The 24,316-nt window shown below is 39.5% G+C and overlaps 1 protein-coding gene across 11 annotated transcripts in view; it reads right to left on the bottom strand.

The window, feature by feature from the left end:
• PAM (peptidylglycine alpha-amidating monooxygenase) overlaps nt 1-24,316 on the bottom strand; it is an 843,699-nt gene that overhangs the window by 171,149 nt on the left and 648,234 nt on the right. For 6 of the 11 annotated variants that reach the window (XM_050945642.1, XM_050945648.1, XM_050945649.1 and 3 more), the window contains exon 2: nt 11,558-11,603. The exons of 3 other annotated variants lie outside the window; for them this stretch is intronic. The gene's annotated coding sequence lies outside the window, so the exon portion shown is untranslated. Of the gene's footprint in view, nt 1-11,557; nt 11,604-14,283; nt 14,366-24,316 lie in introns of those variants that run through there. 2 more of the 11 variants (XM_050945645.1, XM_050945646.1) reach the window with 2 other exon arrangements.

Raw genomic sequence — 24,316 nt, 5'->3', positions numbered from 1 at the left:
TAGGCATTACCACCACTTCCCTAGAGCATATTGCATTGCCATCCCCAGTATATAGGGCACAACCAATTTCACAGTTGTGAAAAATGCATCACAGACTGTGAAATAAGCCAAATGTCCCCTTGTTCCTAGGAGTGCCCCAGCAAAGGTACCTCTGGGTGCCTCACCCTGCTGCAGGATGCTCTCTGGGACTGAGCAGCAGCCTCAGAGGTTCCTGCAGCTGTGGAAGGCTGCTGCAATTGGATCTGATCTTCCCTGTGCTGCTGGGAGGACCCCAGCAAAGGGGACTCCTGTCACTCCCCTGCCCAGCCGGAGCTAGGACTTGCTCTTCCCCTGCATAGCTGCGGAAGGGGTGGGGAGACCAGACCCACCTCTGGGAACCTCCCACGGCTGCAGGAAGCTCCATGGTTGCTGCCTTCAGAGTCCAGACAGCATAGAGGTGAGGGTGGCAATCCCATGACCCCTCCCCCCAAATCTCATTTTGGGTCAGGACCCCCACGGTTACAACACAGAAATTTCAGATTTAAACATCTGAAAAGGTGAAATTTACCAATTTTTAAATCCTATGATCGTGAAATTGACCATAATGGACCATGAATTTGGTAGGGCCCTACCAATATGTCAAGTACTTTAATCTGATACCCATTAAAGGTGGACATATGTCTAGGATCATTTAAAACTGGTATTTTAAAAATTTCTTAAGTATGCAAGTGCAATATTAAATCACATGAGAGGAACATTTATAAAACACAATTTTCTATAACTGGTGCTTTGCATCTCACTTCAGCGCAGGATTCCAAATATTCAGTTATTGAAATTTCTAGTCATATTGTCCTTATGTAGTCTACTATCTGTATACTTTATACTACTTTTTCAATCAAAAGCCTATACTGTACTTGAATTATCAATTTATACCCTTACTCTCTCTGTACTGTACTGGATCAAATAATTTTCCCCTTGTTAGAAAGCAGATACCATTCTTTGATTTTGTGCAGCACCATAAACACAGCTGGTGATTTAAATTCTTAACTTGGTATATTAATATTAAACCAGTTTCTTGCTGTGAAAAGTTACATTTCGGGCCAATACTAGTAAAGAAACACTCATTTAAAATATGTAGCACACATGCACTTGCTTTATTCTTCCAAAAAAGCATTTTCCTTTCAACATTGCTCATTTGGACAGCTAGAAACTAACTGCAGTCCAAGAGACATTCTGGTCCATAAAAAGAGTTCCTACACTTGTACTTCAGATCCAGCACTGTGGAATCAAGAATGCAGATGCTTGCCCTCTAATTATTTCCCATTCCTTTCAAACTCCAGATACAGCCCTTAAATCTGTGATGCATAAGGGAGAAGGGGTTTAAGTTAAGCACAGATCTGCAGAGACAATACATTAGAACTACACATATACTGTTAAACATAGGCGCCAACTTCCTCTCTACCTGGAGGGTGCTTGACCCCCTATTCGTCCGCCCCGGGTCCCACCCCCACTCCACCCCTTCACCCAAGCCCCAGCCCTGCCTCTTCTCACCCCAGCTCCGCCTCCGCCCCACCCCTACTCCAGCCCTGGAGCACCCCCAGAGTCGATGCCTATGCTGTTAAATAAACTTTCTCGTTCAGGACACAGGAATTCTGCAAATCCACTCTACAGAAGAAGCAAGAGTGACAGTCCCCATGTGGAGGGTTGGGTGTACTACAATTAAAGGCAGTAAAGAATACAAATTGATCAACCACTCTGAAGTCAACTTTGAGAGAATTCTTCATGAATCTGAACAGAATTCCAGGTGTCAGATTTACAGATTTCAACTATGCAAAACTGGTAATTAAAAAGGTGCAAAGGCTTGCCATCACAACAGTAGAATAGACTCTAAGTCCTACAGGTAAGGAATGGCAGCGATGTTCTAACACAGATGAATGCCCAATTTAATTAAATTTAGTCTAATCCCTGAATTTAAATAACTCAGTCCCTTAATCTTTGTATCAAAAGTGACAAATAAATAGGAGACTTCATTAACAACTTCATTCCTTCTGGCTAACAACTTTTTGCCCATTTAACATCCAAGATACATTCATATTGCTATTAAGAAGTTCAGGGAGATAAAAATACAGACAAACTTCATTTAAAAGTCATTCATATAAAATTTGGATAGTATCGCAGTCAAAAACTTCTAGATAAGGTGAATGTTGACCAACTTTTGTAAATGAATCTCAAAAAATTTGATTATTTTTCTTAAAGCTACAGCTCCTGAGTCATGTTACTACATGAGAATCTCAGTTTCATTTAAAACAAATGACATTTCTAGCCCTCGTGGTTGTGTGGAAAAGCTTGAAAACACGAATCCTAGATGCTCAAAGAACAAATAGCAAATAGAAAGAATCCAAGATAAATTTGTAAAATCTCATTCTTATTCATGATTTTTGAATGCTTAAACTTGGCAATATTGTGAGGTCTAAAAACAATGTTATCCTTAAGAGAAGTTGCTTCAAAAACGTCTGTCAATGTCTGCAGCTCAGAAACTAAGAAACCAACCTTGAACGATGGATAAGAAGAAGGAAGGAACAAGAATGAAGAGGCTCAGATAAAGCCTTCATGAATCTTGTAAGGAACAGATTTTAAGTCCTACATTTATAGGCTTACAAATTTGAGGAAACATACATAGATAATAATACTAAGGAAGGAGAAGGACCGAGCCTCCATAAACAGGGATATGGCAGGCAGAGATGGCTGATAAGTATGCTCTTTAGCCATAAGCAAAAATAATTCCAAATACATCAAGGATATGTTGTATATAATTCTACTTAAAGTATGTGAATGCTGAGTGGAAGGGATCTACATTCCTAAAACACAGATGACTCTCTCAGAGAAATGCAAAATTTGCTCAAATAACTCAAAAACTGGATGATCAGATAAACATCTATTAAACTAGGAAGAGCTCTTTCGCACCTTTCTGAGATAATAGTGCTCGGGAGAAGAACAAAGGGCAGGTCCTTCGAAAGAGGTAGTTGTTCTACAGATGTAGTCTTTAGATCAAATGTTAAGAAACGGTCATTCTTACACCAGTAATTCAGTGCAAACACATTTGGGGGTCAGTACCAAGATCCACTGGGCTAACAGAAGGAAAGGAATTGAGGATACTAATGGCATGAGGGCTTTTATACCCTCAATTCTAGAATGTTTGGCCCTGGGATGTACACCTGCACCCCTTACTGAATACTAGACCAAGCGTCCCAAGGCACGAGAAGCAGGGCACGAGACTGTTGCAGCTCAAATCTGCAGTAACAAGGTCACGAAGAAGCTACAATTCTTGTTAAGGTTACACTAACATTTCTACATCCAGTGGACACATATCAAGAGTGAAATTTATGTTGTGCCCTTCCTGTTTGCAGATCAATAGGTTCATAATGTATTTTAGATGTTCCCAACTAGCATAAAGCATAAGAGTTCCAAAGTTGCTCTGAAACATGTCCTCCCCACCAGGCGCTGATTGGCCTTCTATGTTTTTATAATAAAAGGAATATAAAGTTCATAGCATCCTTAGAAAACCATCATTACTTCAAAAGCAGTTTGTGAAAACAGAGATTAAATGAAATAAGAAACTGTTATAGCACATCAAATGTGTTTGTCCTCTGCATAAACAAAGGCAACTACTTCCAATGGGATTTAGACAAGAATTTTGATTTTCCCTTCTATTTAGTTTATAGAAGTGGAAAACATTAAAAAAAAAATAGAAACCCACAAGAAATCTCTTCTGTGATCTAAATGAGATAAATGGGAAGATACATAAAAATAGCAAAACTCCTAGCAGGGAAAAAGCTAGACATAATATAACAAATTCTTATTTTTATTTCCAGGCTTATGCAGCATGTTTATGTAGGACTGCTGCCATCTTCTTGTATGCATTTAAACAGTACAACATCCTCATCTTGCCACCCTCTTGAAATGAACGCAAAGCATTCAGTTTTGTCTAATCTGCTAGGAACATGAGTGATAGATGTACACCACAACGACAAAGAGGAAAAGTTTTAACCTGGAAATGCAAGTGAAAACAGTTACTTAGAATTTTAGGGTTATGAAGAGAGATTACCTACAGATAGCCTATACATAGGGAAAGGAATATTATATAGACAGGAAGGGACTAACATCAATAATTTTTTTATGATGTAACTAACTTTAAAAGAATAGGTCAAGACTGAAGTTGGGGAGGGAAAATTTCTAAAAGGCTCAGATACAATTTCCAAACACAAAGCATGACTGGTTTAATCAAACACTTAAAATCAGGCACATATGTAATTGTATATCAACATTCAGAAGTGAGCAAGCTACATTTCTGAAAAAGGAACAAATACAATAGTAATGCTATGAGATAAAATCTAATTTTAGTTTTAGAAAACTAAGTGGATTTAAGTTTCATGAATTCCTAAAGAATAATAGTAAACTGTAAGTCTTAAAATGCCAGTATGATGAAATTTGGTTTCCCAGGTCTGCTGTAGCTATAAATACGATACTTAGATCTAAGATTTTCTAAGGTTGGGTAGTTTCTGTGGATTTTAATAAAAACAAAAGATTTATCTGCTGAATTATTTACAAGGCCGAGCTGTCACTAAATTTGCAATGGAGTAATACCCATTACCTAGTTAATCAATGGGCTTGTACAGTAAAGCTATAAGATGAGGCTCTAACAAATAAGCAGGGGTTCAAATTCACTGAAGATAGTTTCCTGAAACTGTGAATCAAATTAAAATAATCTCCATTGGGCAATCTACCCAGTTGTACACCCGTATTCTCAGAAAGGATACCTTTTATCCTTCTCTTCTTTACCCTTATACACCAATGCAGACTGTTCAATGCACAGGTGCTGACTTTTATTTTTGCCGGTGGGTACTCCTCTCTGTCCTCTCCCATCTGTTCAAGCAGCAGGTGAGGCCTCGGGGGGGGGAAGAGGCCTTGAGGTGGAATGGGGACGGGGCCTCGGGATGCAGAAGGCGCAGAGCCTCAGAGTGGAGCCACAGTCTGGGTGCTGGGGCCCACAAAAGATTAATCTGGTTCTGCAGGTGCTGCACTCCCCCTATTTTTTCAAGGGGTGCTTGAGCTCCAGAGTACCCAATGAGTTGGTGCCTATCATTCAATAGTAAACATAACTTCACTGAACTAAATGCTGAGTGTTTTGTTTTTCCAAGTGAAACCTGTGAATTGTTTGTGCATATAATGGAGTCCCCAGATGGACAGAATCACAGGCAGCACACGAAATATAGTAGCTGAGGAAAAAGCACATGGATTTTAATCATATTAACTCTACCTAGGATCGAGAGAGGTAGCTTATTTCATCTGGATAATGGGATTTAAACGGAGCTTGGCATCAGACGGAAATTTGATTTAAAATGTTTACCTGGAAGAAATGAAACTTTTTTTGAGGATAGGAAAGTCTTCCCGGTTCACTTGAATAGCAGCTCAAATGAGATCTAATTTCCCATTGCATAAACCCAAGAGGCAGAAAAACTCTTATTTAAGTGTTGACACCTGAGACTTTCGCATCACTATTATCTAGTTAGGTACACACCACAATAATGTTCATCTTCTGAGATTTTATTTTCACATTTCCTTATAGCCCGTATTTTTTCAGATGCAAGACAAGGGACAAGAGGTGATAGGAGGCAATTCTACTTTCTGCCTTGCTCAATCTACTAGCCCCCACATACCAAGGCCCACCACACAGTAGAAAGTCAGTTTAACAGAAGAATCCATACCATCCCCAAATACATCTCTGCATGTAAAGCATGCAGTTCATCTTGATTTTTAGAAAACTTTAAAAGTAAAGGTTAATCCTAGTATTAAGAGTCAGTTTTGAAGTTTCCCCATTCTGAAAATGGATACATTTTCATGCCAATTGCTAGACCGAGTCATGTAAAACTTCCACCACAGGCAACTTGTGGCCTACTATTACCTTAAATTCTAGGTATTTCCAAAGTTCATTCATTACTGCATACACAAAACTCATTGGTCCTCTCCAAAATTTTAAAGCCTGGCCTGTGTATAGTGGTAGGATTACAATGGACAGGAATCAGTTAACTCAGAGCAAAAGTACACATCCCAAAACTAAAGATTAGCATGGTCTTTTAAAGGAAGTCTACCTTCTATAAAATACTTAATATAAAGTACCTGTGGAAGTCCTTGCCTGAGGAGGTTGTGAAGGGTAGGACTATAACAGAGTTTAAAAAAGAACTAGATAAATTCATGGAGGTTAAGTCAATTAACGGCTATTAGCCAAGATGGGTAAGGAATGGTGTCCCTAGCCTCCGTCTGTCAGAGGATGGAGATGGATGATAGGAGAGAGATCACCTGATCCTTACCTGTTAGGTTCACTCCTTCTGGGACACCTGGTATTGGTCACTGTCAGTAGACAGGATACTGGGCTGGATGGACCTTGGGTCTGATCCAGTATGGCCGTTCTTATGTTTTTAAATCCACGGAAGCAAAATGTAAGAGTGACTCTGCCCTTAAAAATATTAGAGTTGGTTTTACATTATGAAAGGAAAAAGGTATATGAAAAACCTGCTAAGAAGGCTGGATGAGCACAAAAAGTGTTAATGCACTCTCACTCTGTTAAAATTCTGTCTTAGCTAATAAAAGAAAACTATTGATAGTTCATTTCAGTCCCTGATGGACATATGTTCATATCATAAAAATAACTCCCATGGTAGCACGGATGAAAGTGCCTACTTTATACTGGTCTAGGACTGCAGTTAGCAGAAGTATAGGGACAACTAATCAAGATAGATTCACTTGAAGAGCTACATATGCAATTTTGTATAGCATCTTCTAAAGCTTCTGCCATATGACAGTATTCTTTGAGCAATTTGTAGCATGCTGCAGGCTTTTTCATGCAAGGTGTACAGCAAACTCTTCCTTCATGTGACTCTCAGACAACAGTATCTTCACTGTGACATTGGAGGTGTTTGTGGTGTCAATTATATTGTATTGGACAGGTGCAATACCAAAGAGTCTCATCTTTCTGGTAATATTTTAATTGATTTGTCTCCATATATATGTCACGCTTGAGGTGGACTTTGTCATAGGTCCAGTATTTTCTCTGTAGCCACATCATGAAGTGTCCAGCCAAATCTCAATAGATGTTAACAGTTTCTGGTTTGTTGCAAGCTTGTACCTCAGCTATACCATCTATGGCTGCTACGCTGAAAGGCCTCTGCTAGCATAAGATACCAGTCATACTGTCAATAGGTGCTGACTTACGGAAATCATGCAAGATATGCATTAGTTTGCTTTTCACCTGACACAGATGGATTGTTCTGTCACATTCAAACACCAATTGTGGTACCACAGAGGACTCGTACTTTCCCAACTCTCACTTAGATCAACATCATGCTGAGATCTGTATGTGACCAGGAGACAAACAGACAGTGACATGCCTATATTTCCATAAAAATTTAGCAGCTGCAAACAAAGTCTCCATATTACTGCTGACATCAGCACTTTATTCCCAATTTTGATAAAAGCAGCAAAAGACGTGGTGCTAAAGATATACACTGTGATTCATTTCTGAGGATAGGATTTCTAAAAACTTCATTCATATCCCACAGTTCATCTTCAATAAGTGCTTTAAGAGCCTTTCTGTTAAGCATTTGTTCCTCTTCATTTCTCTTCAAAGCATATATTTCCCTGTACTTAGCCTCCACATTGGCCATTCCCGCCACTTTCCCATCCATTAGAGTCTCTACAAGGCAATTTATGAATTCCAGCTGAGTCACACATTTTGCAGAAGTAAAATCAGTATTTGTTTCTTTTGCTTTTACCTTTTGATGGAACATATTACATACATTCTTGGTGTAGCACTCGTAATATGCAATGTTGTATGCATCTTTTGGGTCAATGCACCCACTTAAGTTTACTTTTCAGACATTTTCACTAAGACTGACTGCTTCAGATAGTTTTTCACTCCCATGTTGAAACTGTGCTTAATGGATGCCTTCAGGCTTCCAACTTACAACAGAAGAAACAGGTGTTCTTCTTTGAACATAGGCCATGGGACATAATATAAGGGCAGTCTTTCCCACAACTAGCACTTATCCCAGCATCTTCAACTTTTTTCTGATGTTAGATGGACTTCCTCTTCTGCCTTGGCAAGTTCTGTTTACGGGTGCACTTCTTATAGCATGTAAGGTGCCACCAACTATTGTGTTTAACCAGGTCCTCCATGCTAGTGCCTCCAAAGACTCAGCTACTAATCAGTAGTCATCTCCCCACTGATGCCTAAAAATGATCAAGATCAAAGTAAAAACAAAGAGTCTATAATACATTACTATGGGATTGTATGTAACATAATGTATGTTATGTAATTATGTGCATACATTTGTGGATGAATTCCCATAATTTCTGGCTGGATACTGAAGTCTTAACCAATGGCTTATTATGACTATCAAAGCTGATAATCAGTACCACTGAACTGCTGCTTTTTAAAAATTTTATTTTAACCAATAATGGCAAATCAGCTTGAAGCACTCCTCCCTTTATCGTAATCTGTAACATTATAAAAAGTAATGAGGTATCACGTTCTGTGCATTAACTGATAACAGCACTGTCAGTCAAGGACCACAATTTAACTTTGTGGGGGCTGCATGTGTGACATGCCTGAGTTAAAGTACAGTTAAACACTGATTTTTAGATATTCAAGAAAATGTTTATCTACATAATTGTTCTAGGTTTGTCATGTTTGGTACCACTGTGTTTGAGGCAGAAAGCACTTTTGAGTGATACCCAACTTGACCCATTTCCACAACACTTAACACAATTTCCAGCAACCAGAGAACCTGAAGCTGGGAGCCGGGAGGGATGGCAGGGATGCAAGTGCCCCTGCTAGGCAGCAGAGGGTGATACCACTGAAATTATGATTCTCTAGATTTTTAAAAATCAAATGACACCTCCCTTATCTTTCTATCATTACCTTGCCCATGGAATTACACAAGCTTCCAGACTATAGATGAGAATATTGACAGCTTCACAAACTTGCACCACAACAAACCCAACAGTGGACTTTTCCACCCCAAAATGGTCTACCACGGACCAGTAACTGTCTGACATTGCCAGTTTCCAGAGGGCAATAGCCACCTGCTTCTCTACCGGTATGGGGAAGCGAGTATTCTGCTGCTGTAGAGTTGGGGCCAACTCCTCACAGAGCTCTAGGAACATCTGCTTCCTCATTCTGAAATTCTGCAGTCACTGCTCATCATCCCAATGTGATACCACCACAGAATGCTGGGTTCTCCTGGTCTAGAAGCAGCAGTCCACCCATGGACATACAGTCACAACACTGGCAGTCTCCTGTGGCTCTGTGTCATGGGGAGACAGTGGATCAGTCACCATCCTGGTCACCTGTCTTCCACTTGTGAGAAAGGTCCAAGTCCATTCACCTAAGATTCTCACCGGTCGTGTACCTGTAATGTGCATATATTTGTCCCACAAGAAAAAGCAGGAAGAGAAATATGTCATTGATCATTTGCTCAATGTCTTCCACCAAGTTGGACAGGAGAGACAGGTGAGCAGGAATACTTATCAACAAATACATGAAGGCATGGACAGTGCCAACAGCACACTGCAAGCAGTTCCTAGAGTCTCCTGTAATGCACAGAACCCTGGGTTACTGCTTCTGAAATGCTAATGACAAATGCACGTATCAAAAAAAGTGGCAGAGTGGACATAGATATTCAGCTTGTACCCATGTCCAGCACAACACATGTGGACACTCAGCGTCAGTATGGGGGTACGTACATGAGCATATAATAAGTACCTGAGTATGCACATCAGTGTAGATGTAGCCTATGATAGCATTAAAGATGGCCTGTACTTAACAGCTTTACTACCCTGGTTTATGTACTACAATAAAATTTTATTGTGTGTCTTGGATTGTCCATTTTACCTTTCCCCTGAACAATCTACACTTCTCAATTTCTATTTCTTGTTGACAATATTTTATCCTGCTAATAAGCATGAACAGCACAGAGGCAGCATGGATTCAACATTAGAGAAACCAACACAGAGCCTTTTCCTGCCAGTAAGTCCTACCTATTACTACGACCATTTTGTTAGTGTTCATTAACAATAATATTCTATTTTACTGTAATAAATTATCCCCAAATGATTCACAAACTAGACCAATGTCTTTTATTCTCCTTTTCCATAGGAGAACTATGTGTAGGTAATCTGCAGTAAAGATATATGTTTTTGCTGGAATATCACTACTAAAATATTTAAAATACAAAATCCCTGAATTCCAACTTTTCAGTACTGTGATGAAATTAAATGAAGCAGTGTATTATACTCAAGATACAATACTTTTTCAAAACATAAATCATTAAAGAAATTTAAAAAAAAACTTGAGATTACAAAGTATCCTTGAACACATGCTAGTAACAACACCACGGACAGATAAATGTGCAATTCCCTAACAACACTACATCTTTGAAAAAAGCTTACACATGATAGACTGGTAAACACACGGTAGAGTTTATGCAAACAGAAAATTCCTTTGTATTCAATATATTAAAAAAAGGTTACTATATAAAATGAATTACTTTTCTAGCAAACAGTGCTACTAAGTACACTGGAAGATCTGAGATTAGAATTCATGAGTTCCTAACTCCCATTTCCATGCTCAAATAGTATCATTAGCACCTTTTTGGGCTACTTCCTTATAGGTTAGTGAAGGAGAAGCGTAAGATTGAGGTATTTAATTAACCTGACTACCCTAATTAACTCCACTATGAATGCAAATTGGAGGTCTGTATGCATAAGTATCCATTTAGAAAGGGACAGATTTCAGAAGGGCTCAATACCCCCAACTTTGGCCAGATTTTTCAGAAGAATTCAGCTTCCATTTTGTCATCAAAATAATTGGCTACATTTTCAGAAGAGCTCAGTAACTTGGATACTGTATACTAAATACAGTGAATTGTCCCAAAACAAGACTTCAGCATGAAACTGCAGAACTGGAATTAATTTGCAAACTGGACACCATCAAATTACGCCTGAATAAAGACTGGGAGTGGTTGGGTCATTACAAAACCTAACTTCCCCCATACTAATTTCCCCCTACTGTTACTAACACCTTCTTGTCAACTGTTTGAAGTGGGCCACTCTCATTACCACTACAAAAGTGATTTTCCTCCCTTGGTATCCTACTGTTAATTGAATTGTCTTGTTAGACTGATCTTCCACTCGATATGTCAACTCCCATCTTTTCACATGCTGTGTATGTATACCTGCTACTGTATTTTCCACTCCAAGCATCTGATGAAGTGGGTTCTAGCCCATGAAAGCTTATGCCCAAATAAATTTGTTAGTTTCTAAGTGCCACAGGGGCTTCTGGGCGTATTCTTGTAATATTTTCCAAAATGTGTGATTGCTTTATTTTCTGAAGGATTGGTTAACAGAACTAATTCACCAGCAATGTAATTTGATTAACTTATTTGGTTGATAAAATTTAATTTATTTCATCTAGTTTGTTTTAAACACATGCAGCGATAGCATTAAGATATTGTTTACCAACCTTTAGATAATTGGAAGGCACCGCACTATTCCACAGACTAGAAGGCCTGGAAAGAGGGGAGGAACAGCACAGGTGAGAGGTGCAGAAGAAATACAGAAAGCTGCATAATGCAGGACCCATTCTGACTCCCCACTTGATGTACATTGGGGGCAAAACCATGGGTAGCATCTTTGAACCCAATTTCTTCCCTGATGCTGCAGTAGTCCCTATAACAGCTCATGGACACAAGGGCTATATGCTGAGGAAGCAGCTCACTAGCTAATGTTTTGTGAGAGCATGTCCTGATGCCACAACACCAACAAAAGGTACTCTAACCTGAGCAGCATGGAGCCTAAATACATACAGAAAGTGAAAATGAAGATAAGAGACAGGAGAGAGAAAGAATAGGGAAAGAAAAAGTAGACCCATGAGTACTGTGTCACAGTAGGGTAGAAAGGGATGGAGAGGGGGATGCATGTACATCTGCCCATTAAAAGAAACAGCTCCAACAACAAAAAGTTGTTCCTCAGAATTATAGCTTGAAAACTCAGTATTTATCTACTCAATTACACCCGTGAATTATTGCAATAACTCACCACCCCAAATGACACTCCCAATCTTCAAATCCCTCCTTTTTTATAGTCTTCTTTGTATGGTGGATTAGTAGTGAAAGAGTGCCTTAATTATTTAAAACTACATTACTTTATGACAGATACTACAGATTACTTAATGCTGGGTCTCTGCCCTGTATTGTTTAAAAAGACTAAAGTCTTTGAGGGAGAAACCTTTGTTCTACACAGCACAGAGCTCCTACATCACTCACCCAAGAAATGTGTAATAAACTCTTCTGGCTTTGAGCACGTACCAGATATTTTAATATTAAATACAATATATTTGAATATGTTTTTAGAAGGACAAAAAGACAGCAGCATATATTATGGCCTACAGACACACAATTTTGTCATTGCTGTAAATATACCAAAATAATTTAATCCATATTATGGACTAAACAACAATTCTGTGTTCCTAATAGTTCTTGTTTCTTTGGGTAATGCAGTGAAGTGGTATTCCAGAACCTACCCCTACTGACCAACTCGGCCCCCATATAAACCCAGCAACAAAAGAACACATCACACACAGAATGGCTATTCTAGGTTTCCTCTTCTAAGAAAAACAGTGTAAGTGTTACAACTTCACAGTGATGGGCACATCAGAAATGCCTATTAATAAATTTCCTTTGAGTTTCTCTTGATTTATCAACTATAAAAGTTGGAGGACTTTAAGTGGAACTATATATGTTCACTTATTAAGAAATATCAAAATCTTTACCGTACTATTTTCCACAGCTCTAAGTCCTAAACCCAGCTGGTAAGTCATCTGAATGTTTAAGGAGAATTTGACTGACCATGGTTTAAATGGATCTATGATGGCACATATAAATCCCTCACTACAACTGCAGGATTAAGGAGTAGGTGGGCCAGGTGTCTTTGGCCCTCTCTCGCCACACCTGCAGTGCATGCTCCAGCTGCAGAAGGAGTTTAAAAGGAAGCCAGATAGCTTAGATAAGGCAGGTAGGGTAGGAGGACAGACCTACTCTGAGAGCTCCTGAACAACCATGCTGCAGAAGTCTTCATTACAAGGCAGGTAGCTAGCAGCTGAAGCTCCAAATTCTTCATTGTCATCTTATTTTTTTTTTTGTTGCTATCTTATGCTAGAGTTTGAGACTTTGGGGAGAGGTGAACTGTAGGAAGTGGCCCAGGGAGGCAGCCTCGGGGCACTCCAGGATACCTCATATTGTTGCCTCTCGTTGAGCCATGGCCACTGCCAAGGCCCAGGCTCCTTTACCAGCCAACCTTGTTACAGAAGGGACAAACCTTTCCCACCTCTCTTCTCAGGAGTGAAGGGATAAAGATAATGAGAAAACCATGGGGTGAGGATGAGCCTTGCTACTTTGAACTTTGTTATCCCAAAAAGGAGCAAACCAAAAATTGGTGACCCAACCAAGGGCTGAGTCACCACATACCGAATGGTAGGTCATCACAGTACTGGAGGAGCTGCCGACAAGATAGAGGAAATGGAGGTCCTAACAACTAGGAGATGCTACTGTAAACCCAGCCCTCCATAACAAGCTCCAAATTCAAATGGGAATATTTACTGATCAGTTCTTTTTTGGCAATGAATATAGTTATTTGTCTTTGCCTTCTTTGAACATATTTGATCAATGGAGAGAAAGAATTTCTGTTTTGCCTTTTGAAGCAAGCTTGATGAACATAAAATATCCTTGATTAACTTAGATCTGTCTTTAACACTTGCTCTCCAAATCCAAAGCATCTCATAACAATTTTTCAGGGCAAGATACCTGAAGGAGCAGTGCTGAAAACTATTTTTTATTAGTTTATTTAGGAAGGAACAGCAGTGCACAGCCTTCACAGCAGCAAAGCCTACACTGGCAAACTGCCAGGAACCTATGTGTAGGTTGCATTAGATTTACAGAGGATTTCAATTATAATAGATATATGCACACATTTTTTTATGTAGGCACCGTAAGTATACAAAGCCCATTTCTAAACACAGACAAACATGCTTTGAGGGCTATAGGAGATAGAGTGTCAACAGCATGAATGGCACTGCTTTTCAGAAAAAAGCTTCCTGATATCTGACTATCTTTGCTGGAGTAGAATTCATTATTTGAGACAAGTGAAAACTGGCACTTTTGATTTGGCAGATAGTACCACCACCATTCTCACCTGTAGTCAGATGTCTTTCAGACCATGTTAGTTCCACTCTTCTATCAGGTCAGTGCTTTTTCTACAGTCCTATCCCATTAACCTGTTTTAAAATGAGAGCTTAAATTATACAGAAAACATATAAACTGAAAGAAACACAATCACTAGGCTGTGAAAAGTAATTCCATATAGCTAAATGTGCTTTTCTGTGCATGTTATATCTAACTAGTAGATAGGAAGCGGTCTCAACTTTCCTTTCATGTTTCAATCATTTTGTAAAACTTTCCAAGAAGCACAGGATTACTAGCCAGATCAAGAGATTAAGTTATATTTTTGTATGGATTACTAACACTGTTACCGTTCAAAAGGACTGAGACTGACTTTTTTTAAAGAGACAGAGAAATGGACAATCTTGCATGGATCTCAAAGAATTCAAAGCAAGGTGGCCACAGACAGTTCAGATGAAAATCTCACTTGTAGCATCAGGATAAGATCAAATATTGCTTCTTGCTATAGACTTGATTTTTCCCATTGCAAACACAGGCTTTTTTAAACAAATTCTATAAATATTTTAAATTGCTGCATCTACACCAATGGGATCTTTCATAGAACCTTGTGTCAGAACGCATCTTAACTTACAACATATATGTATTGCTTAAATTTTAATCTAAGGTGTAAGATTTCGGCTCTCTGAAGAAAAAAACCTCTCTCTTCTTGTCTTTAATTTGTACAAGTACCCAAGAAAGCCAGTCCCCATCTTCCAAGCTTCACTATTCAGAACCACAAAGAGGAGTCTCTCTTACTGTGGTAGCATCAGAAGTAGTGTCTACTTTCTATCTAACTAAATTAAGGCTAAAGCCAACTCTTAGAAGTACCAGTGGCCATTTTTTAATATTGTTCTCTTCCATAATACCATTTACATTTTCTGAATGCTAGTGAAACCAAACACTGATATCTTTCATTTAATCTCTGAAAGACATGCTCTGTGGTGAAAGGTGGTTAGTTTGTGTTTGGGGGCCATTTAAGGACCTGAAAAAAAAAATCTTTCCTAGCTGGGTTCTGAAACCTTTTAGAAATTGGCTGTGTTAAATCTTGGAAGAAAAAACAATAAACCTCCTCACACTCGAAGATTTTTCCAAAAAAAGAAATGGTCATGTCTTAGCAGCCCACTAATGTTGAGACTGTCAACCAGGTGCCCCCCTGGTACATATGCACATCTGATTCAATATAGAAACTGAACTAAGCCATTTCCATTTCTTTGGAGCACCTGGCGCTGGAAAAATCTGACCACTGGGCCAGAAATGCAGCCTGAGAGTCAATCACAGCCGTATACTGTGTTCATTCACTGACCTAGACTTCTAAATTAAGGTCTACTTAAATCACGGAGAAATATCACATTTTTCTTGGGTTGGTCAGGGCATAAAGAGCAAATTTCACAGATGTGTTCGTACAGTTGTATGTTCTGTCTCCCTTACTTCTGTGCTGCCTTAAGAGCTGGCAGCCCGGCCCTGAATGCAGCGGAGTAGAGAAGTAAGGGTCACAATGCTATACCATGCCACCTTTACTTCTGCACTGCTGCTGGCGGCAGCGTTGACTTCAGAGCTGGGCCTCTGGCCAGCAGCCACCAATTTTCACTCTGCGTTCAGATCTTTGTGGTCATAGAGTGGCGGCTGCTGGCCGGGTGCCCAGCTCTAAAGGCTGTGCAGAAGTAAGAGGTGTCAATACACCCCCTCACAAAAGGCATGTAATCCCCTTTTGGATCAGGACCCCCAATTTGAGAAACACTGTGTAATTTTGTTTAGATAGGGTAAAAGTACACAAAAGGCCACATTTCACAGAGACATCGTATTTCATGGCTGCAAATTTGGTAGACCCCTACTTATAAACCTGAACAAATAAAACCAACATTCTTAGAACACAGTGGACTGGCGTGGTAGTCAGCATGCTGAATATGCTCCAATGGAACCATTGAGATTTTAGTGGCTTGAAAACCAGGAAGAAGGGAATAGATCTGTGATATAAGTCTCACTCTCCAAAGTCTTACAGCATGAGGAGTAAAGTTTGCAAGAAAAGTACGCCAGAGGAGATATGTTTTCCCCTAGTTTCTGCGGAACAAAGCTTTTGGAATTGTTTATGAGGCAGAAAAACAAAAGTGATGTCTGAAACAAAGGCAAACAAAATTGCAGCTATTTTCAATGCCTACGCAAGATGTATAATATGCTTAATTTATCTTTCTAGAGTTTACCAATAAACTCTTTAAAAAACAGATAGAATGAAGGCCAATATATTTTCTACTCTCCCTCTCATATTTAAAAAAGATAATAACTTAAGCTAAGGAAGGAAGTATTCTTCAGAGGTAATTAAAAGAAGTCCAATTATCAAGATAAATATGTTTTCCTACTCTTCTGAAGAACCACATCAAAGAACAAACCAACATAAAAAAAAACTCTGAAAATAGATATGGTGGAAGATGGAGTTAAATTAGTTCCCTCAGCAATATGACTCCTAATTCATAAATCACACGTGGCTAATGTTGGAACATATTTAATTTCCCTATTCCAAGACAGGAGATTTAACACCAGAACACCAATTCTAAAAGCATGTGTCACAAGTCTTCAGCTACAAAGTTTGAATGTAAAAATAATGCAATAGAAAAAAACTAATTCTCGTTCCCCACTATCTCATTAAAGCCAGAGAAAGTAACGTATTGCTGGCTACCACTATAGATAACACGACAGTCCACATTGCCTTACTAAGCCTGATAGTGATCACACAAACTTTCAGCTATGGACAGAATGAACCTTTAGGCCTATCAACCATCCACAATTATCCTGGTCCTCATATAAATAAAAGCAGACCAACACCAGAGCAATTCCAGCTACTCCTAGGGACTACAAGCATGCCAATACAACTCATGCTCAAAGCTGATGCATCTGAAAAAAACAAACACAAATGATTCCCATCAGCTGCTAGAAGATAATGATCGTCCAATGATATCAATGTAACTTCTGACCTATACATAGATGCAAAAGCAGACTGAGGATAACTGAGGAAATTCAAGGGTTCTTTGTGCTGCCAGAGTTGCTTTGCACAAGCAAAAAAAGGTTGATTTGACAGCTCTCACATTCCTGTCCTGTCACTTCTACTTGAAGTGACTTCTACATCATTAGTGATGATGATTTCTCTCCTACTCTCAACCCTCTTCTCCCTGACGTCTCTTCCCTTTTTCCCCCTTGAATATGGTTTGTTGATTCTCTTCATGATTCACTCTCCTCCACCCTTAACTCTCTTGCCCCTTTCGCCCATCTCATGGTCTGCCCTGCCAAACCCCAACCCTCACTAACCCCCAATATCTGCTTCTTCTGAGCCAGCTCTCCCATACAGATTTTTTCTGGCGAAAAAGACCATTACTTGCCCAGCTTCCTCTGCTACAAATTCATTCTCTCTTCCTTCAGTTTTGTCATCTTTCTAGCTAAACAACTCTACTTCTCCAACTTAATTGAATCTCACAGCCACAATCCCAGATGCATTTTTGCCACCTTTGATTCACACCTCAGACCCTCCCCTCCTCCTGCCTCCATTTCTCTCTGCACAGGATCTCACCAATTTCTTCCAAAAGAAAGGTGACTATATACAATGCAGCCTTCCTCCTCCCCTCAGCTTGACTTCCCCTTTACTCCTGCAGTTTTCTCCTCTTTTCCCAGTTTGTCTGCTCTGCACCTCTAAGCTCTCCACCACTTGTTTCAGTCACCTCATCCCATCCTACCTCTTGATCTCCCTCGTATCCACTCTCTTCCCCTCCTTTCCTCCCTAACTCTTTTCTTTAACCTCTCTTCCCTATGGCTCTTTCCTCTCACAATATAAACACGCTTTAATCTTTTCCCATCTTAAAATACCCACCCTTGACCCCACTTGCCTCTCCAATGACCTGTCCCACACCTCCACGTAAAGTTATTGAAAGCACTGTTTACAATCACTGTCTAGAATTACCATCAGATTCCATCCTAGACCCACTCCAAGCCAGCTTCTGATCCTTGCACTCCAATGAAATCACTTTTTAAACCAATTTAAGTAGACAAAGTCTTAGATTCTAAAGCCCAAAATAGCAATCGACAGAAAAAAAAACTGTCTCTAAAAGCTTCCATGAACCAGCCCACTTCAATAAAATAAAAATAAAGAATATACACTCTCCCTGTCACTAATTTCTTTCAACTTGAGTGTCATTTGTAATTATAGTAGATATAAATTTTCAGATAGGTGAGATTTTCCTGTTGCTGGAATCCCTTTAAATGCCGCCTTTATTGGTACGGCAATCCTGAACTCTCTAGTTTTTCTACATCTTCAATATGCTCATGAAGAAGATAGATATTCTGCTTAAATGGGAAAGTTAAAATTAGCTCATGTGAGAATCATAAAAATTCTACTGAGATCACCCTATGTAAGCAGACTGAAGACAGATGGTACCTATGTGTGCAGCACAGAGTAATGCTGACCACAATGTATCTGCCAATCAAACATTTGGGAAAGAAATGGGCTCCATCTGTGTTTTAATTACTATAGTAAAACCATCGACTGTAACTGCCAAAGCTCCACATTTTCACAGTCTTGGAAACATGACCCATAATAATTTTAGTAACCTTCTCTTATGGAAAGAGTAGGTTACTACAATTACTACGTTCAATATTCGTGGTAAAAAAAAAAGTTCTAAAGTTTAAAAGAAAATTTAAGATATTGATAACCTTATTTAAGGTATAACAGCTTTTTGAAAATGTGAATATTTTCTATAAATGCACGCTAAAATGGTTATTAAAACAAACTCATCCTCCCTCTTAGCCACACATTTTCAAAAAAGGGGCTTAAACATAAAAGTTTTAACTTATTTTCATATTTTGCATCAAAATACACCTAAAGGAAATATTATGTTTGCAAAAAGGTTGTTTTTTTTTTCCTATACTTGAAAAGTTCTTGTCCAAAGTCCAGCATAAAACTTCCAAAGATAAAGTAACACTGGACACTATTGGGCTGTGTCCTACATGTAAGAGCATAACTAAATAATTACACAGAAAAAAGTTGAGCTGGCTTCATTATCTCAAACATAAAATGAAAAGCTGTGCAATACTAAAGCATGCTTGGAAAAAATACAAAGTGAAAAGAATTGAAGTAACAACTAAAGCTTTGTATAGCAAGAGAAAAAATAAATCTATTTGTCCATTGTTATGACAGTTACAAAATTATTGCTAGAGAACAGTACAGAAGGATGAGATAAAAGAGGTACATTTTTCAGCACTTATGTAACAAAGGCTTTGTTTCTATTTTATTGTGTATCTAGGTACTTCTGTTTTTATTACTAACATCCAGGCTTCTCGTAATCATTAATAGATTTTATCATTAACACCTCTGTGATGTTGGGAAGCGCTGTCTTCATTTTACAGATTGGAAGGTAAACTAAGCAACATGCACGGTACCTTGCAGCTGAACTAAAAAAACATGTCTCCTGAATCCCAGTCCAGTACCGTAAATCATCCTACTTATTCCTGGATCGTCACATACCATCAACAATACAGTGCCAAACAAATACCGTAATTACTTCAGCAAGTTTTTTAGCTTCTTCTGCACATGCATAATTGAACTATGAGTAACAGCTTATAGTTTTACCAATGGTATATAAAATAAAATTGCAGGCATCATAAATATGAATTACCAGAGGAATAAAAAATTATATTTTACAATTCACACTTGCTAATATAGAATTTAGCTAATTTCCATTAACAACGGGAGGGAGGATTTCACAAACCATTGAATTTTTAGTCCTCTGGGATCTGTTCACAAAGGGCAAACTGGAACAAGCCTGAGATTATTCTGTTTTTTTGTTTTGTTTTGCTCCCATAAACTCCTCCACAATTAGGCATTTCTATTAATGAAGGGTAGACATGAAGCACAGTACTTCGGAATTTAGCTAACATTTCAGTTCCACAGTATGGTATAGTTAATTCTTACTATGACCATCTCTTGTTTATAATTCCATACTTGTTCCCAGAAGAGATGATCCAGATACAGTAAAATTATCCATTATGGTTGAAAAGTTTTTTTAATTTTGATGGGAATGAAATCATGTTCAGATCGAAAGGGCAGAGGGATGGGAAGTGATGAAAGATTTCATTTCTCACACACACGCACCCCCCGATAAGCAGGAATAAAAAGATATAGTGAATCCAACTACACTGCCTTGCTCCTGAATCCCACCCTAGTTTGAGTACTGTTTCTAAACTGAAAGTATAGGATGTCCCCCACAAAAAATGGCACTACATCAACAATAAAGTCAAGCAAACCTGCATCCAAAACATTCAGCTCACTCAAGAAAATTTCCTTTGCAATATACATGCTTCCCTGAGGCAGAATCTTGTTTTGAAGTTTCTTTATTTTAAAAAAATATAAACACAAAATAAACCCTTGTCCATAGTATGCCAATGGAATTCCAAATCCCTGAAAATTATAGTTTTAGAACAGGAAAATACCATTAAGAAACTGACTTCACTTCATAAAGGAACATCAGCTACCAATCAATATATACCAGAAGCATTAGCAATTAACAAATCACTTGTAAAATCAGTTCTAAGTTTGTACTGGATCACCATTCTGCTACAAACTGATCTGGAGAAAACTCTGCATGAAAGAAACACACAACTAAAATATAAGCCAAATTCCATAACAACTTTGGGTATGTCTACATCTACAATTTTGCAGCGCTGGTTGTTACAGCTGTATTAGTACAGCTGTATAGGGCCAGCGCTGCAGAGTGGCCACACTTACAGCAACCAGCGCTGCAAGTGGTGTTAGATGTGGCCACACTGCAGCGCTGTTGGGCAGCTTCAAGGGGGATTAGGGGAACGCGAGAGCAAACCGGGAAAGGAGACCAGCTTCGCCGTGGTTTGCTCTCGCGTTCCCCGAACCACCCTGCAAACCGCAGGGAAGGAGACCTGCTTGCTCGGGGGTTCAGGGAACGCGAGAGCAAACCGGGAAAGGAGACCAGCTTCGCCGCGGTTTGCTCTCGCGTTCCCCGAACCACCCTGCAAACCGCAGGGAAGGAGACCTGCTTGCTCGGGGGTTCGGGGAACGCGAGAGCAAACCGGGAAAGGAGACCAGCTTCGCCGCGGTTTGCTCTCGCGTTCCCCGAACCACCCTGCAAACCGCAGGGAAGGAGACCTGCTTGTTCGGGGAACGCGAGAGCAAACCGCGGCGAAGCTGGTCTCCTTTCCCGGTTTGCTCTCTCGTTCCCCAAACCCCCGAGCAAGCAGGTCTCCTTCCCTGCGGTTTGCAGGGTGGTTCGGGGAACGCGAGAGCAAACCGGGAAAGGAGACCAGCTTCGCCGCGGTTTGCTCTCGCGTTCCCCGAACCACCCTGCAAACCGCAGGGAAGGAGACCTGCTTGCTCGGGGGTTTGGGGAACGAGAGAGCAAACCGGGAAAGGAGACCAGCTTCGCCGCGGTTTGCTCTCGCGTTCCCCGAACCACCCTGCAAACCGCAGGGAAGGAGACCTGCTTGCTCGGGGTTCGGGGAACGCGAGAGCAAGCCGGGGAAGGAGACCAGCTTGATTACCAGAGGCTTCCTCAGGTATGCTGGGATACCCGCTTATTCCACGGAGGTCAAGAAAAGCGCTGGTAAGTGTCTACACTTGATTACCAGCGCTGGATCACCAGCGCTGGATCCTCTACACCCGAGACAAAACGGGAGTACGGCCAGCGCTGCAAACAGGGACTTGCAGCGCTGGTGGTGCCCTGCAGATGTGTACACCTCCTAAGTTGCAGCGCTGTAACCCCCTCACCAGCGCTGCAACTTTGTGATGTAGACAAGCCCTTTGTCATGCAATGTTCCCTTCCACTGTACCCAGACCAGCATGGAAAGCCAATGTTGAGCCCCAAACTTGCATTTAAATAGTTTTCAGGGAGATATGGAACCATTTTCTGAATTATGAAAAAGATAAATACAGATTTTTATAGTCATTTCTAATCTGGTGACCCTTCTGATTAAGGCCCCAATCCTGCAAATGTAACCTTTGGTTTGCATACACAAAATACACCCACACACTTAATTATTAACATATATACATAAGGTAGAACACATCTAAAAGGAACTTGAGTGGAAAACATACACACAGTGAAATTCTCAAAAATAACTCCAATATCTTTTCCATGAGGGACAAGAAAAAAATAGAAGGTGCAAAATAAAGGGATCTTAATTTATGGTTGCTATACTTTTTTCTGTATTCAAAAGGAAAAACAAAAATGAGAACTTATTCTTCTCACACTTTAATTTCCTTTTTTAAATAACAGAATTATAGAATTGTTAGTATAACATCAAGCTGAACACTTCAAATCACAGAAAGTCATGGATGTTATTTTTCAAAATTTTATGATTATTTTTTAAAAAACCCTGCTCTAATTGTGATGTACAACAGTTAATGTTCCAATAGCTACTTAAGCTCAGTCATTTTGCATACATGTTGTATTTGACAAAACCTACTTTTACAGCCACAGAACATATGAGAAGTGTAATGAGACCAAGTTTAAGTTGTTTAATTAATTAAAATATAGTCAAGAAGAGTAAAGCTAAGCAAAAGTTAACTGCACTCTTATTTTTTGCTTTTAAATGAGACCAGGTTGTTCACTACATCATCATCATCATCATCGTCTAACAAAGGACAAGATCCTCAGTGGGAGGACAAGCAGAAACACCGTATGTACTTTCATGAAAGAAAGCTCCTCTCTGCATGCACTTAAAGAACTGAAAGGGATATGGAAACAACTGTCTCTAGAGCAAGACATCATCATCTCTAGTGTCATTTTAATATGTTTGCATATCTGTGTACGGTAAGGGTTGGGTGGATTCTTTTATTGTTCCTATAGCATCCCAATTAGGGGGAAGAAGATGGCAACCTTCATATGGTCCTCCTCGCTGTTAAGTACTTCATCATGACCAATGCCATCAACATGGCGACTGAATGCTGATCAATCACCTCGTGATCTCTAAGCAACTCAAGTGAAACGGTCTTTTTCACGGGAAACAAACATCGAAACACAGGCTCATATCTATCTGTATGCCAACTCAACAATGAAGGCCTCTTCACTGCAAAATATAACTACTTGAACAAGCTGATATGCTAACAGAAGACGCATGTCCTCACTACATGGTTCATACATTGGCGTTGCCAGTACCCTCTATAAAAATGGAACATGAAGGACAGCTCAATATGCAAATATGGAAAAGACATTCAAATAATGGAACATCTAGTGAACCCATGCCCTCTAAAGTCCTTCCCCAGAGACAGCCTTGATTCATTCTTTGTCAACAGAAGCCATAGAGAGGATGACAAACTTGGATGTTGACCTTTAATGATATTTATCACATTGGTATATGAAAGAATCAGCAGCATACTAGGCACTTTACAGTAAAAGATGCAGACAGACAAGATCTGTGTACTGAAATATTTACAGTCTAAACAGAATAATGAAAGCTGTAGATTGAAAAATTTTATTACACATTTATCAAAATAATGAGTAGAGAACTGTTTTTTCATTCTTCACACTGTGAAAGTAGAATGAATTAAATTGTAAAAATAAGAATGGATTAAAGAAATGTTGTATGTACCTTCAAACAGAAATAAGAAATGTTAAAATACAGGTGCCAGGAAAAGAAACATTAGGCATAAACAAGGGTGCTAATGGCGAAACATTAACAGAGGATCGGTAATAGTTAGTAAGGAAATAAGATATGCGTGCCTAGCCCAGGTAAACTTATCAGATTCTGCTTCCTTTGTTATCTTGTTAAGTGCTCGCCCTTTTATCTGTATAAATAAGATAGTTTGTGTCTTGCATGGTGCTCACATTATCTGGGTGTTATTGGCGGAGCGCTGTGCTAATAAAACAGAGTGGTCTGACAAATTGTGAGTCCTGATTCTAACTTTGACAATTTGGAGGGTCCACCGAGATGGCAACCGTCTTCACTAGGGCTGTGTGATTCCTGACCGTTTTTGTAGGATGACCGTGGCAGCCGGCAGC

Source organism: Gopherus flavomarginatus, chromosome 3 (genome assembly GCF_025201925.1).
Source record: "Gopherus flavomarginatus isolate rGopFla2 chromosome 3, rGopFla2.mat.asm, whole genome shotgun sequence".
Taxonomy (NCBI): domain Eukaryota; kingdom Metazoa; phylum Chordata; order Testudines; family Testudinidae; genus Gopherus; species Gopherus flavomarginatus.
This window is presented reverse-complemented; position numbering and strand designations above follow the sequence as displayed.